The sequence below is a fragment of the Bison bison genome, unplaced genomic scaffold, assembly GCF_000754665.1.
Source record: "Bison bison bison isolate TAMUID 2011002044 unplaced genomic scaffold, Bison_UMD1.0 scf7180017864160, whole genome shotgun sequence".
NCBI lineage: Eukaryota > Metazoa > Chordata > Mammalia > Artiodactyla > Bovidae > Bison > Bison bison.
This window is the reverse complement of record NW_011494732.1, coordinates 8,981,373-8,998,438: the sequence shown is the minus strand read 5'-3', so window position 1 is coordinate 8,998,438 and position 17,066 is coordinate 8,981,373. Positions and strand designations below refer to the sequence as shown.

Sequence of the window (17,066 nt, the reverse complement as noted above, 5' to 3'; positions counted from 1 at the left end):
AAAAGCAGAGACATTACTTTGCCAACAAAGGTCCATTTAGTCAAGGCTATGGTTTTTCCAGTGGTCATGTATGGATGTGAGAGTTGGGCTGTGAAGAAAGCTGAGTGCTGAAGAATTGATGCTTTTGAACTGTGGTGTTGGAGAAGACTCTTGAGAGTCCCTTGGACTGCAAGGAGATCCAACCAGTCCATTCTGAAGGAGATCAGCCCTGAGATTTCTTTGGAAGAAATGATGCTAAAGCTGAAACTCCAGTACTTTGGCCACCTCATGCGAAGAGTTGACTCATTGGAAAGGACTCTGATGCTGAGAGTGGTTGGGGGCAGGAGGAGAAGAGGACGACAGAGGATGAGATGGCTGGATGGCATCACTGACTCAATGGACGTGAGTCTGAGTGAACTCTGGGAGTTGGTAATGGACAGGGAGGCCTGGCTTGCTGCAATTCATGGGGTCACAAAGAGTTGTACACGACTGAGCAACTGAACTGAACTGAACTGAAGAATAAATATCATGAGGGGTAGGAAGCAAGAAGCTGCTCTTACAAAAGCATAAGAGCAAATCTCTCTTATTCTTTGTATTATTGGCTGATGTAAGGCTTCCTTCCTGGCAATTGTTTTGCACAGATGTCTTCAGAGAATTTTTTGTGATTCCATGATGAAAAATGGGAAACATTACCTGTTTCCAGAAGATCAGAAAGGCCTTTCTTGTTGGTTCAGATAAGCTGTGATAAAGATAAGTCAGACCTAAGTCATCAACAATGGAAAGATTTTTGCTTTGAAGAGGATGTAAGATGGTGGGATATTGATGAAGAAGAATATTGATGAAGAATAAACATGAAAAAGATGTTCATAAAAAAGAAAGAAAAAATTTGATGGAAGATTGAAGAAGTTTTTTAAAAAGTAAACCAAAAAAAGATGTTCAATTTCTCCAGTAGCCGGATAACTCAAGGTAACAATGAAATACTAGATGTCCATACACACACACACACATGATAATATCAAGGTTGGTGAGAGTGTGAAGACCAGGATACCACACTGTTGGTGGAACAGTACATTGGCACAGTCTTTCAGAAGGTCATTTTCTAAAATCTCTGTGCCTACTTGCCCAGCAGTCTACTTCTCAGTGTCACAAAAAGGCATTTAAAACACATGAAAATCCCCAATGCCCAGCGCCCAGCCTGGACCAGCTAAAATAGAATCTCCAGTGATAGGGCAGGGCATCAATCGGTTTAGGGCCCTCCAGATGATTCAAATGTGAAGCCCAGGGATGAGAACCAAGGATATGCAATGATGCTCATGGCAGCTCCACTTGATATAAGGGAAACCTTGAAACAGCCTAAATGTCCAAGAGTGGGAGAACAGTTAAATACACACTGGTTCATTCATAGGATGGAATACAATACTGCAATTTAAATATGAAAATACCTCCCTTACTATGGCTTTATAAGACCCCAAAGGATCTGGTTGCTGCTTCTCCATCCACATCTCCCAGCCCTTGCTCCCTCCCTCCTCCGCTTCAACTGCACTGAATTCCTCTTCTTTGAGCAACACAAGCATGCCACGGTGCCTTTGCACTTGCTGTCCCTCTTCCTGGAATTGTACTCCTCCTGATATTTGCATGGATTGTTCCCATCTCTCCTTGAGATGCTCCTGTCTAACTACAGCTGTGATTTAAATGTAGAGGAAAATGCCTGGAGGGTGCACCCCAAATGTTAACAGTGCTGCTAACCCTTGAGGAGGAGAGTAAGATTCAGAAAGCCTCAGGGCCCATGATTGTGCCTACATCTGTGTCATTTGGATTTTTGCATGTGCAACATGTAAAACATATGTTCCCAAGTAAGATATATTTTTCAAAAAGAAGCCAGTGCTTAGACTCAAAAGTGTGCAGAGCTGCTAGCCCGTGTCAGCACTGGGTGAATTAGAGTACTAGCCACTGAAGAGGGAAGCCCTTGTTGAAGAGGCTCTACGCTCTCTTCTCTCTCTCTCTTTTCTTCTCCCCTGCCATCCCCCCCGCACCCCCCGTCCCACCATCTGTTTGTCTGTCTCTCTCACTCTCACTCACTCTGTCTCTTGTACACGCAGAGCCTGAACAGCCAGCAGTCAGCCACGAGCATGGAGGATGGACCTCATCCACACACACCCCAGAGGAGTTTTTGAGGAATGGATCCTTGACTTCAGACTGTGAGATTTTTTCCTCCAGGACTCTCCAGAGGCAGGTCCCTGGCAAATGAACTAAAACCAGAAAGAACAGCAGGCAACAACAACAAAAAAGTCCAAAATTTAGGAAACCCAGGCAGCAAAGCCAGATCAGCTGAAGCCATTGATTTTTTTTTTTTTTTTAAGAAAATCAAGCCTCACTGTTTCAGTATATCAAAAGCCATTGTGTCCATGTGTGCGTTCCTCTTCTCCAGAGATGAGCCTCAGAAAATCTCGTTGCTTTTAATGGGGGCAGTCCAGATCCAGGAGGAGAGAGAAGTTTTGGGAAGAGTAAAGGATGCTGGTTTGCAGCATGGAGCACATTTGCAGCATGTTTAAAGCCATCGAATAGCGCCTTGTCTCCTTTCATTTTTACATGTTGTAGCTTCACTTTGGCCTTTAGCAGCTCCTCCTCCATCTGCTCCATTCCATCATCAAAGATGGGGATGAAGGAGCTTTCTGGTCTTTCGCCTTAGTCTCGCCTGACTCCCTCCCACCAACCCCTTGCTTGCATCCCCCATGGGTCAACTTGACCACAACCTCATTTGTCACCTCAGACAGACTCAGACTCTGAGAATGTACTTAGTGGTCATCATAGGTCCATGGGCATCCCTCCCATCCCAGTTTTGGGAATATACTGCCTGTGTTTAATGAACTTACTTCAATCTCTCTCTCTCTTGAGCAAGTCTCAGGCAAGATCTTTGATTTTCCTGGATGCCACCTGGAAATGCCACCCAATGTATTTATTTTTCTGTCAAATGTAAACCCTGTAGGTGTGACTACTGGATTAACAATGCCACCATTTTCCTGCCTGCCGGAACACGCTAACCCCGTATGCAAGATATACCGCTGGTGGTACACAAAGATAACTTTTAGGTCATATGCAGCCACAAGATTAAGTGTCACTAAATCACCGAGAACATTTGCATTTTTCTTTTTCAATCCTGATTACATTTCAGAAAATGTCTCTGTTTAGTGCTCATGGGTCCTCAACACCTTTCTGATTCTTTGGCTTGTTTCCCTTCTTAATAAAGAACAGACCTCAGGTTCAAAGTCTTCTGTTTAGACAAAATTTAATAACTTAATGGGTTTTATTTTCAGTCTATGTATTTTATTGCTTTCCATTTACGAGTCTCCACTTAGGAATATAATTTTCTTGTCAAATACATTTACTTACAAAAAGAAGTAGACTCAAAGAAAATATTAAGTGGTTAATACAAAAGGTGATAAGGGGGTATATGTTAAAAATAACTTGAAAAACTAGTACTAAAAATCATGAAAATAACCTTCCTAAGCAAAAGAAAAGGCAGCTTATTCTAAGTGAAAGAACAAGTGTCTAAATCAAAACACCTGAGTTTCAATACCTTCTTTGCCACTATCTATCTATTCAAGCAGGTTTTAGGCAAGTTTCTTAGCCTTCTGTGCCTCAGATTTCTTCATCTGGAAAATGGAGATAAGAACACCTGCCTACTTATCTTGGAGTGGTCAGTATGATAATTAATTACCGTGATAGATACGATTGCCCCAGAGGGAAAATTCTAAGTGTTACACAAATACAAAGCATTGTTCTTAGATGATTGTGGATCCCAGGCATTTGTTAAAAACCCTAGACCCTCACAAAAATAAACACGGGTGGACCACCTGTCATTTCACCCAGACATCTGTCATGAGCCAGCACTTGTCCCAGGAGGACATAAACCAGGAATACCAATTCTCAGCACACAGAGATCCCAGCATCATTCCAGTATATGGATCTTGATTTCTGTTCTACACACCTTGTTTTCTGTTTGTTTGTATTCAAGTTCCTGATCTTTTATCCAAATCAAATGAAGTGTTGCTGAGAGGCAGAATAAAAATGGTTTTAAGAAAGCTGGTTTACCATGGTGTGTATGTTCTGTTTCCTTGGGGTTCCCAACCTTCTTGAGACTCCCATAACCATAATGGGCTCATTCATCCCAGCCTCAGGGAAGACCACAGAGAGGCTGAGGGTTGGGCTAAAGAAAGAAGTGAAAGTGAAGTTGTTCAGTTGTGTCTGACTCTTTGTGACCCCATGGACTGTAGCCTACCAGGTTCCTCCGTCCATGGGAGTTTCCAGGCAAGAATACTGGAGTGGGTGGCCATTTCCTTCTCCATATCTTCCCGACCCAGGGATTGAACCCAGGTCTCCTGCATTGTAGGCAGACAACTTTACTATCTGAGCCACCAGGGAAATCCGAGGGTTGGGCTAGCAAGGTATCAGTTCACATCTAGCTTATGGCGTGAAGTGCCCTTCCAGGTGGCACTGAAAGTGTTGGCCCCACTAAAGTCAGAGAGCTCTGGGCTCAAGGTGAGGGTCTGATTTTTTTTTCCGGGCCCCCAGAGTGAGGTGATGGTCTTCTCCTGCAGAACTCAGATCATGCCTTCTTCACTTCAGAAAGCACAGTTAGAAAATGGATTGGCCAAGAGCCAGGGGACTGTTTCAGCAGCCAGTGGACCAAAAAAAAAAAAAAAAAGTCTACAGCAAAGAGTTTACTTGTTCATATAGTTGAAAACGAAAATTCCAGAGATAACTTCAGGTATGGCCGGATATTGGTGTTCAGTATTGTTAAGAACATCTCCGTTATCTACTTCTCAACTTCTGAGCACATTTTGGTTTCACAGAGACACAGTGTCTGCCAGCATCTTCAGATTTCTTCCTACCAGCTAAGCAATGTCTATGGAAATAAAGTAACTGCTGTAATAGCTACAAGGAGAAAAAGTTTCAATTTGAAGTAATGCAGGATTGATTTGGAGCAGGAACCAAACCATTAGAATGGATACTAGCCATTAACACACAGGTGTGGCCACCCTTTCCAACACAGAGTGAGGCAGTGTCCAAGGCTGTGGGGCGCCCTCTCTGGCAGGAAATGAGTCAGGATTCAGCCAGCGAAATGGAGGGTGAAGTCAGCTCCACCCAAACTTTACGGATTGAGAGTGTGGGAAGGGTGGTTTCCCAAAGGAAAACCAAAGTGCTTTTTACCCGAAGAAAGGAGAGACATGCTGAATGGAAAAAAAACAAAACAAAAACAACCACTCTCTGCTTTAAGTAGGCTGCTTCTTACTATGCCTATCACAAGCAGGGTGAAAGTCATCTGCTAGCTTTCTAGACAGTTTCCCCATTGTGCTGTCCCTCGCCTCCATTTCCTCATCAGATCTTAAAATGACAGAGCACCTGTTCAACCATAGAAACTGCTAGACTTTGGAGATTCCAATAGGATAGAGACCCTTGGGAACAGTTATCAGGCTAGTGGGGAACAGGACATAGAGAAGCAGAAGGACACATGAGAGTGCTAAGGCAGAGGCAAGGAACAGTGTCATGCAGTCCCTTTGCAGGAGGGAGCACTGACTGTCTCCGCGGGCAAAGCCTCAGGGAGGGAATGTCCCTGACCCGCTGATCTGTGCTTTGCTAAGGGTGATATGGCTACAGCCTTTGAAGTGGCCCTGTCTTTACCCGCAAGTTACAGGCAGAAGCAGATGCAGACATAAAATCGCTGGCCTCAGCTCCTGGATCAGCAAATTATCTCTGGCCCACACCATGACAGCTGCATTCAGCAAAATAGCGTTGTGCATGTATCTTGATATGTAACCCTAGATCCAGGCTTCTAAATATAAGGGACTGTCTTGGGTTGCTGATTAAAAAAGCATTCTAAGATAGTGTCCACATTCATTGGTTACTACCAATCCTTAAAAAAATTATTCATGGATGTTGAATGTTTGAGCCTGGAGAGTTACCCTATTAAAAATAGGTCCCCGGATCAAGACACTTTGAATTCCAATTTGACAAATACAAAGATGCTTGATACCCAGGCATCACCCATCCATCCCTAGAGAAGGCCCACAGAAAGAAGGAATTCCCTTTCCAACAGATTTATTGATTATTTATTCCAACAGAGATTAATTTATTGAGGGTCAGGAGAGGGAAGTACAGAGTTGACTTGGTGCCTTTGTGTGTGTGTCAGGTAAACCTGCGTTTCATCTTGTGTACCTGTTCTAGACCTCAGATGAGTGGTCAGGTCAGATCTGTGGTGGTCCAGTCAAAGTGTCATAACCACACGCTGGTTCACCAAGGCGCCCTGCCCTTTGGTTTTCCCAAGCCATCTGCTCCTGTCACCACCACCAAGTGTTGATTCCACTGGGTGACATGGAATCCCATGTATGGGGACTGCTTGTGCTCTGGAGCGAGGATATTGACAGAAACTCGGGAAAGGCCAAGTCCTGCCTCTGTAAAGGTGATAGGTGGCCTGATGGCCAGCGTGAAAGTGGACCTAAGACAGATCCCAACATTTAGTAGGTAAGGTAAATATTTCTTAAGCCATTACCAAAGCTCGTCTGAATGATGACAGCGGTCTTCTTAGAGATCTTCTTGTGTGTTTTTCTCTGATTGATGCTATATAAACTTGGTGACCTAAAACAATCCACATTTATTTCTTATTTATTTATTTTTATTTATTTGGCTTCCCTGGTGGCTCAGATGTTAAAGAATCTGCCTGTAATGCAGGAGACCTAGGTTCAATCCCTGGTTTGGGAAGATTCCCTGGAGAAGGGAATGGCAACCTACTCCAGTATGCTTGCCTGGAGAATTCCATTGACAGAGGAGCCTGGTGGGCTCCAGTCCATAGGGTTGCAAAGAGTCAGACACGACTGAGCAACTAACCACACACACACATTGGTTCACTGGGTCTTAGTTGTGGCATATGGAATCTTTAGTTGCAGCCTGCAGGCTCTTTTCTTAATTTAATTAATTATTTATTTATTTTTGGCTGCGTCGGGTCTTTGTTGCTGGCTTTCTCTGGTTGCCGTGAGCAGGGGCTATTCTGTTGCAGTGCATGGTCTTCTCATTGCAGTGACTTCTCTTGTTGCAGAGCTTAGGCTCTAGGGCACTTAGGGCTTCAGTGTTTGTGGTGCACCAGCTTAGTTGCCCCTTGGCATGTGGAATCCTCCTGGATTAAGAATTAGACCTTAATCTAATCCTGCATTGGCAGGCAGATCCTTCACCACTGGAACACCAGGAAGGTCCTAGCATGTGGGCTCTTAGTTGCAGCGTGTCAGAGCTAGTTCCCTGACCAGGGCTGGAACCCAGGCCCCCTGCATTGGGAGCGTGGAGTCTTAACAGCTGGACCATCAGGGAAGTCCCACAGTCCACATTTATTATCTTACTGTTTTGGAGGTTAAACATCTGCAGCAGATCTCACTGGGCGAAAATGAAGCTGCTGGCAGGCTTGCATTCCTTCCTGCAGGCTCTCAGGGAAAATACCTTTGCTTGACTTTTCCACCCTCTGGAGGCCACCCTCATTTCTTGCTTCCTGGCCTCTTCCCATCTTCAAAATCAGCAAAGGCCACTAGAATGTTTCTCAAGTCATCTCTCTGGTTCTGACTCCTTTGCCTTCCTCTTCCCCATCTAAGGACCCTTATGATAACATTAGACCCACCCAGATAATCCCGGATAATCTGTAATTTAAAGGCAGCTGGTTAGCAACCTTAATTCCATCTGCCACTTAAATTCCTTTGTAGTATTCCTGCTTAGCTCAGTCAGTGAAGAGCCTGCCTGCAATGCTGGAGACCTTGGTTCAATTCCTGGGTTGAGAAGATCCCCTGAAGAAGGAAATGGCAACCCAATCCAGTATTCTTGCTTGGAAAATCCCATGAACAGAGGAGCCTGGCAGGCTACAGTCCATAGATCGCAAGAGTTGGACACAACTTAGCAATCTTTCTTTTCTGTTGTGTAACCTAACACAGGTTCCGGGGATGCCTTTGGGGTTCTTTATTCTGTTCCTGCCACGCCCTGCTTTCACATTCATCCTCCTCCAGCATCAGCACCTCACTTCAGATCAGAGTGATCTCAAAACCTAAATGGGACCACATTCCTCTGCTGAAACGCAACCCTTCCACCCAACGGCCTTCTGTGCAATTAAAACCCAAACTTTTACCAAGGCCTCCAAAATCAGACCTCTGCTACTTCTTAGATGTCATCTCCTCGTTGTTCAGTTGCTCAGTCATGTCCGACTCTTTGCAACCCCACAGACTGCAACACACCAGGTTTCCCTGTCAACACTTCACCGTCTCCCGGAGTTTGCTCAAACTCATGTCCATCGAGTGAGTGATGCCATCCAACCATCTCATCCTCTGTCATCCCCCTTCTCCTCCTGCCTTCAGTTTTTCACAGTATCAGGGTCTTTTCCAGTTAGTCAGCTCTTCGCTTCAGATGGCCAAAGTATTGGAGCTTCAACATCAGTCCTTTCAATGAATATTCAGGGTTGATTTCCTTTAGGATTGACTGGTTTGATCTCCTTGCAGTCCAAGGGACTCTCAAGAGTCTTTTCCAATGCCACAGTTCTAAGGGATTCTCAAGGCAAGAATGCTGAAGTGGTTTGCCATTCCCTTCTCCAGTGGACCACATTTTGTCAGAACTCTCAACCATGACCCATCTGTCTTGGGTGGCCCTAAACGGCATAGCTCATAGTTTCATTGAGTTAGAACAAGGCTGTGATCCATGTAGATGTCATTGCCTACCACTGCCCTTACCTCCCTCTGCTATAGCCACTCACTGGCCCATTGGCTGTTCCCCAAACATGCCAAGATCATTCCCGCTACAGGGCCTTTATATGTGCTGTTTCCTCTGCCTGTAATACTGTTTCCCAGATTTTCATAAGACTGGCTCTTCCTCTTCCTCCAGGTCTCAGCTTCTCAGAAAGAGATGAGCTAACCCCTGTCAAAGGCAGCCACCTACTTCTAGTCCCTCATTAGCATATCACTCTTTTACCTAGAAAAGGATGAAGCCCACAACAGATAACCTACAAATATTGTTGAATGAGTAAACCATTCTTCTTCCTCTGTCCCTTTCCTCTAGCTAATGTCCATTCCTTTGCCTCAGGGTAGGTTGTTGTATTCAAGGAAGCCTTGCATATGCCAATTTTTCAAGAACTTTGGGGTCTCCCTTTGCCTGCTCACGCAGCCTGCAGTTTTACTTTGAGGTCTTATCATGGTGGTAGATACAATAATCAATTGTGTAATGATCTTTTTTTTTTTAATTGTCTTTCCCAGCAGACTGTCAGCCCCTAAGAGAACAGGAACCGTGTTAATCTTTTTCACCTCTGCCTTCTTGGTGCCTGGCATTTGGAAGGTTTTTTGTAATTACGTGTTGTCTGTAAGAATGAATAAATAAATAATGAGGGAGAAAGGGGGAAAGAGAAAAGAACCAAAAGTTACCCCATTTTCTTTTACTTTGTTATCAGATTTAAATTTGATTTGGGTCCCATTTTTTTAAATTTTATTTATTTGGCTGTGCTGGGTCTTAGTTGCGGCACACAGGATCTTTAGTTGCAGCATGTGAACTCTTAGTTGTAGCATATGGTCTAGTTCCCTGACCAGGGATCAAACCCAGACCCCCTGCATTGGGACCACAGAGTCTCAGCCACTGGACCAGGAGGGAAGTCCCCTAAACCTGACTGCAGAAGGAAGATGTGATTCACCATGGAATTGGTTCAAAGACCTGTCCTCAAACATTCTCCCTAATTCCTTGATCACTTATTATGCTGGTTTAAAAAACAGAAGTTATGAAAATCCATGTACACCCAGAATTTACGTCACTAAGTTGTGGACCCAAATGAAGCCCGACTTGTGTGGGCTGCTCATGAGGCTTCCTTTGAGTCTTGACTGCCCCCTTGTGGAAGCAATGGACAGGCTGGTTCTATTGTTCACCTTTAATGAGTGGCATGTTTCTATTGCTTTTTATAACCCTACGTGTCTCTGTAATGGGCTCCAGAAATAAGCTGGAGGGAAACTGCACAGCTCCAACAGAAAAGAAGCATCAGGTTCTTGAATAACTGACTTTCAACCAAACAGAAATGGAGCGAATGCTTTTTAAGGGCTTACATTATGCCAGACACTCTTCTAAGCACGCTGTGCCGTATATTCATCACAAGAGCCAACTAAGAGGAAGCCACTATTTATTGTCCACCAACAAGGAAACTGAGGTGTGGGAAGGTTAAGTAACTTGCCTAAGGACCCATGAGGAGAAAGTGGTAGAGGTAGGATTTGAACTTGCATAGTTGGGGCTTCCCTGGTGCCTCAGGTGGTAAAGAATCTGCCTGCCAATGCAGGAGACACAGGTTTGATCCTTGGGTTGGGAAGATTCCCCTGGAGAAGGGAATGGCAACCCACACTAGTATTCTTGCCTGAAGAATCCCATGGACAGAGGAGCCTGGTAGGCTATAGTCCATAGGGCCACAAAGAGTTGGACACGACTGAGCAACAAACACTTTTCACACTTTTAGTCTGGTTCCAAAGCTCCAGCTCCCAATATGACTACTTGCCACTAGCCACTAGTCCAAAGCACTAAATTACAGTCTGTTTGCTTTAAACAGACGTCAGTGGCACCCCACTCCGGTACTCTTGCCTGGAAAATCCCATGGACGGAGGACCCTGATAGGCTGCAGTCCATGGGGTCGTGAAGAGTTGGACACGACTGAGCGACTTCACTGTCACTTTTCACTTTCATGCATTGGAGAAGGAAATGACAACCCACTCCAGTGTTCTTGCCTGGAGAATCCCAGGGACGGGGGAGCCTGGTGGGCTGTCGTCTATGGGGTCGCACAGAGTCGGACACGACTGAAGCGACTTAGCAGCAGCAGCAGCAGCATTGGCTGATTTCAAGGGTTATTTTTGAGATAACTCACACCAGGACTCAGTTCTGGCCTCAAAGTTCTCGAAAGCAGTGTAGCATCTCTTTTCCTTGGAAAATGCAAAAGGTGTGTGTGTGTGTACACATGCTTAGTCGTGTCCAACTCTTTGCGACCCCAGAAAAGTGAAAGCGAAGTCACTCAGTCGTGTCCGACTCTTTGCGACCCCATGGACTACAGCCTACTAGAGCCTACCAGGCTCCTCCCTCCATGGGATTTTCCAGGCAAGGGTACTGGAGTGGGTTGCTATTTCCTTCTCCAGGGGATCTTCCCCACCCAGGAATCGAACCCGGGTTTCCTGCATTGCAGGCAGATGATTTACCCTCTGAGCCACCAGAGAAGCCCCCAGAGAAGACAGTAAAGCCTCAGTGACTGAGAAAGACAGCTTCTGGCTAAATAGGGTTTGTTCTTCAGTCTCTCCATATTCTTCAATTTTCAAAACAGCTCTTTTGCCACCAAAGAAGTTGTTTAACCATTAAAAGAAAAAGTAGAATAACTATAATAATAATAATTATAGTTATAATTATTATAGTTATAATAATAATAATAGTATTATGGCTCACTATCTGCCAAGTCAGATGGCCAGAGCCAGACATCCTAGAGTCCAAAGTCAAGTGGGCCTTAAGAAGCATCACTTCGAACAAACCTAGTGGAGGTGATGGACTTCCAGTTGAACTATTTCAAATCCAAAAATATGATGCTGTTAAAGTGCTGCACTCAATATGCCAGCAAGTTTGGAAAACTCAGCAGTGGCCATAGGACTAGAAAAGGACAGTTTTCATTCTAATCCCAAAGAAAAGCAATGCCAAAGAATGTTCAAACTACCACACAATTGCACTCATCTCACATGCTAGCAAAGTAATGCTCAAAATTCTCCAAGCGAGGCTTCAACAGTATGTGTACTGAGAACTTCCAGGTGTTCAAGCTGGATTTAGAAAAGGCAGAGGAACCAGAGATCAAATTGCCAACATCCATTGGATCATAGAAAAACCAAGAGAGTTCCAGAAAAATATCTACTTCTGCTTTATTGACTACACCAAAGCCTTTGACTGTGTGGATCACAACAAACTGTGGAAAATTCTTCAAGAGATGGGAATACCAGACCAGCTTCCCTGCCTCTTGAGAAATCTGTATGCAGGTCAAGAAGCAACAGTTAGAACTGAACATGGAACAATGGACTGGTTCCAAATTGGGAAAGGAGTACATCAAGGCTGTATACTGTCACCCTGTTTATTTAACTTATATGCAGAGTACATCATGTAAAATGCTGGGCTGGATGAAGCACAAGCTGGAATCAAGATTGCTAGGAGAAATATCAATAACCTCAGATATGCAGATGACACCACCCTTATGGCAGAAAGTGAAGAAACTAAAGAGCCTCTTGATGAAAGTGAAAGAGGAGAGTGAAAAAGCTAGCTTAAACCTCAACATTCAGGAAACTAAGATCATGGCATCTGGTCCCATCACTTCGTGGCAAATAGATGGGGAAACAGTGGAAACAGTGTCAGACTTTAGTTTTGGGGGCTCCAAAATCACTGCAGATGGTGACTGCAGCCATGAAGTTAAAAGACGCTTACTCCTTGGAAGAAAAGCTATGACCAACCTGGACAGCATATTAAAAAGCAGAGACATTACTTTGCCAACAAAGATCTGTCTAGTCAAGTCTGTGGTTTTTCCAGTAGTCATATATGGATATGAGAGTTGGACTATAAAGAAAGCTGAGTGCCGAAGAATTGATGCTTTTGAATTATGGTGTTGGAGAAGGCTCTTGAGAGTCCCTTGGACTGCAAGGAGATCCAACAAGTCCATCCTAAAGGAAATCAACCCTGAATATTCACTGGAAGGACTGATGCTGAAGCTGAAACTAAGAACTGACTCATTTGAAAAGACCTTGATGCTGGGAAAGATTGAAGGTGGGAGGAGAAGGGGACAACAGAGGATGAGATGGTTGGATGGCATCACAGACTCAACGGACATGAGTTTGAGCAAGCTCTGGGAGTTGGTGATGGACAGGGAAGCCTGGCGTGCTGCCGTCCATGGGGTTGCAAACAGTCAGACACGACTGAGTGACTAAACTGAACTGATCTACCAAGTATTGTGCTAAACCCTTAAAATGTACTTTCACTCAGATGCCATTGACAACCCTAAATATAAGTACTATTATTAATTCATCTTTGCCTTTGTGGGAACTGAGGCTCAGAGAAGTTAAGTAACTTGTTCAAGATCACACAACTGCAAAGTGTTAGGATTTGAGCCCAGCCAGTTTGATTCTGATATGCATGTTCTTAATCGTGTCATTAAACTAACTCCCATAAATCATAAATCGACTCTCATCTTTTAGTTCATAACTAAGAAAAAATAATAATGCTACTTATTACGCATAACAGAATGAAATGACTTAATTACCTCTTTTCCATTTTCTCTAATTAGTTGCAAGTTTGACATAAATTTGGGCTGAACTTTTAGAACAGATTGGTGGTAACTACAACACATTTTTTTTCCTCTGGGATCTTATCAAATATTTAAAAAGCTCTGAGGTCTCACTTTCATGTCTAAAATATATTTTCTATGTTCAATAATTGATATCCATAGAAGAAACATCTACTACATTCCTAATGTTTAAAAATAGGGTCTTCCCTAGTGGTCTAAGACTCCATGCTCCCAATGCAGAGGGCCCAGGTTTGATCCCTAGTCAGGGAATTAAATCCCACATGCCACAACTAAAGATCCTGCCTGCTGCAGTGAAGACTGAAAATCGCGCATGCTGCAGTTAAGAGTACGAACTTCCCTGGTGGCCCAGTGGTTAAGATTCTGCTTTACTACTGCAGGGAGCATGGCTTTGATCCCTAGTTCGGGAACTAAGATCCTGCATGACGTGGCCCAGAAAAAAGAATCGGAGCTAATTTGAGTGTATGTTTTAGAATGCTTTTTGGTTGTAAGCAACAGAAAATCCAATTGACTTAAACAGCAAGAGAAGTTACTGGTTCTCATAATGGAGGATTTCAGACAGAGGACAAACTTCAAGGTTAATTTGATTCAGGATATCAGTGAAGTCAGCAGAGTAAAGCTCTGATTCTCTTTGATTCTCTCAGTTCTGTTCTCTTTTGTGTATAATTTATTGTCCTCAAACTTCCGTTATGAGAGGAGCATCTCGAACTAAGAAGTTCCTCATCAGTGTCCTGAGAGAAGGAAGGCCTCTCTTCCCAAACCAGCAGACAAATACCCGACTCTTCTTTTTCACGGTAACATGTCATAGGGTCATGTAACAATCCGGTTATCATAGGTCTGGCTTACAAGCACATCCCTGAGGTAAATGTTTTAGCAAGAGGGGAGGGATTATCTATAGGACTTGCCTCTGGAGTTGTTCAGTAAACATTAGCTTTTATTAATTTTATTATTTTAATAAGCAAGATTTTTTTTAACCTATGTAAAGTATAAGTTGTTGTCACTAAGTCGTGTCCAACCTTTTGCGCCTCATGGACTGGAGCCTCCCAGGCTCCTCTGTCCGTGGGATTTCCCAGGCAAGAATACTGGAGTGGTTTGCCATTCCCTTCTCCAGGGGATCTTCCCAACCCAGGGATCTAACCCACATCTCCTGCTTTGGCAGATGGATTCTTCACAGCTGAACTATCAGGGAAGCCCCAAAGTATGAGTGACCATTTATGAAAAGTTGGTCCACCTAATTCACAGAACAACAAATATATAGTAAAACAATGAAATACCATTTTTACTGATGAGGCTGCGAAAAAGATTTTAATGTAATAATGTTCAGTTTGGGTTTTTTGTTTGTTGTTTAATTTTTGGCTCTGCTGGGTCCTGGTTGCTGTGCGGGCTTTTCTCTAGTTGTGGAGAGCAGAGACTACTCTCTACTTGTGATGTGCATGCATCTCATTGTGGTGAAAGTGAAGGTCACTCAGTCAGGTCCGACTCTTTGCAACCCCATGGACTATACAGTCCGTGGAATTCTCCAGGCTAGAATACTGGAGAGAGTAGTCTTTCCCTTCTCCAGGGGATCTTCCCAACTCAGGGATCGAACCCAGGTCTCCTGCATTGCAGCCGGATTCTTTACCAGCTGAGCCACAGGGGAAGCCCTCTCATTGTGGTAGCTTCTCTTGCTGCGGAGCACAGGCTCTAAGACACGCGGGCTCAGCAGTTGCCACTCACCAGCTCTCGAATACAGGCCCAGTAGTTACGGTGCACAGGCTTAGTTGTCACAGCATGTGGGGTCTTCCTGGCCCAGAAATCGAACTCATGTCTCCTACATTTGCAGGCGGATTCTTTGCCACTGAGCCACCAGGGAGGCCTTGATAATATTCAGTTTTGAAGAGGTTGTGATAAAGTAATCCCAAACATAATTGCTTCAGTCGTGTCCGACTCTTTGCGACTCCATGGACTGTAGCCCACCAGGCTCCTCTGTCCATGGGATTCTCCAGGCAAGAATAATACTGGAGTGGGTTGCCATGCCCTCCTCCAGGGGATCTTCCCAACTCAGGGATCGAACCTGAATCTCCTGAATTGTAGGTGGATTCCTTACCGATGAGCCACTGGGAAAGCCCAAGTTGTATGGATATACGATAGCAATTTTATTTGTGAAAGCCCAAGATGAAAAACAAAAATGTTAAAACAATTAATTAGATACCCTTGTGCCAAAGAATGAACCTCAACCCATGCCTCATACTATACATATAAGTTTACTAAAAATGGATTAAATCTAGATGTAAAACCTAAAACAATAAAACTTTTGAAGAGAATACAGGAGAATGTGGAGAAATTAGAACTGTAGTGCACTGTGATAGCAATAGAAACTGGTGCAGCCCTTATGAAAGCAGTATGGCAGTTCCTCCAAAGGAAGGACTTCCAGGTATATGCCAAAAAGAATTGAAATCAGGGTCCTAAAACCAAACTGGTTTGTAAACCAGTGTTCATTGTAGTATTATTTATAATAGCCGAAAGATAGAAATAACCCAAGTATCCATCAATGGATGAATAGATAATAAAAATGTAGTATACACCTAATGGAATATTATTCAGCCTCAAAAAGAAATGAAATTCTGGCACATGCTACAACATGGCTGAACCTTGAAGACATTATGCTTAAGTGAAATAAGCCAGTCACAAAGGATAACTAGCGTGATCCACTCTTATGGAGGTACTTAAGTATCAAATTCATACAGACAGACAGTAGAATGGTAGTTGCCAGGGGCTTCAGGGAGTTACAGGTACAGAGTTTGTTTTGCAAGATGAAAAGAGTTCTGGAGATGGATGGTTGTGATGATTGCACAACAACGTGAATGTATGTAATATCACTTAAATGGTTTAATGAGAAGCGAATGGCACCCCACTCCAGTACTCTTGCCTGGAGAATCCCATGGACGGAGGAGCCTGGAGGGCTGCAGTCCATGAGGTCGCTAAGAGTCGGACACGACTGAGCGACTTCACTTTCACTTTTCACTTTCATGCATTGGAGAGGGAAATGGCAACCCACTCCAGTGTTCTTGCCTGGAGAATCCCAGGGACGGGGGAGCCTGGTGGGCTGCCGTCTATGGGGTCGCACAGAGTCGGACACGACTGAAGCGACTTAGCAGCAGCAGCAGCAGCAGCAGCACATGGTTTAATGGAGAAGGGAATGGCAACCCACTCCAGTATTCTTGCCTGGAGAATCACATGGACAGAGGAGCCTGACAGGCTATACAGTCCTTGGGGTCGCAAGAGTTGGATATGACTTAGCAACTAGATCACCATCGTCAAAACAGTTTAAATGGTAGGTTTTATTTCTGTATATGTATTAATCTTTTTTAATTGTGTACATTTTATGACATCTTGGGGCCAGAGACCAGGGAGAGACTTCCCCTCCCAACTAATTGCTAGTGATGGTAAATGACTTGCCTAGAATATACAAGTCATTTAGGCAAGTGACTAAATGCCTAAATGACTTGCATATTAAACCAGCAGCTCCAAAGCCCATATTCTGAACTACTTCTTTTCTCTGGCTTTTACACGCCAGGAGGCAAAATTCCTTTGCCCTGACCATCACAGGGCCAAGTACAACTAGGGACCAGCCCTATAGCCCAGAGCCCACCAAAATTATTCCAACTGTCCAGTCCTAGACCTGCTCAGCAGCTTACCTTACCTCACCCATTCCTTCTCTGAGAAATCTCAATAAGGACTTTCTGCACAT

At 44.0% G+C, this 17,066-nt stretch overlaps 1 protein-coding gene across 1 annotated transcript in view; it reads left to right on the top strand.

The window, feature by feature from the left end:
* TMEM233 (transmembrane protein 233) overlaps window positions 1-4,227 on the top strand; it is a 40,174-nt gene extending 35,947 nt beyond the window's left edge. Inside the window, exon 3 of the mRNA XM_010841401.1 lies at window positions 2,079-4,227. The gene's annotated coding sequence lies outside the window, so the exon portion shown is untranslated. The remainder of the gene's footprint in view (window positions 1-2,078) is intronic.
* The last annotated feature ends 12,839 nt before the right edge of the window (window positions 4,228-17,066 follow it).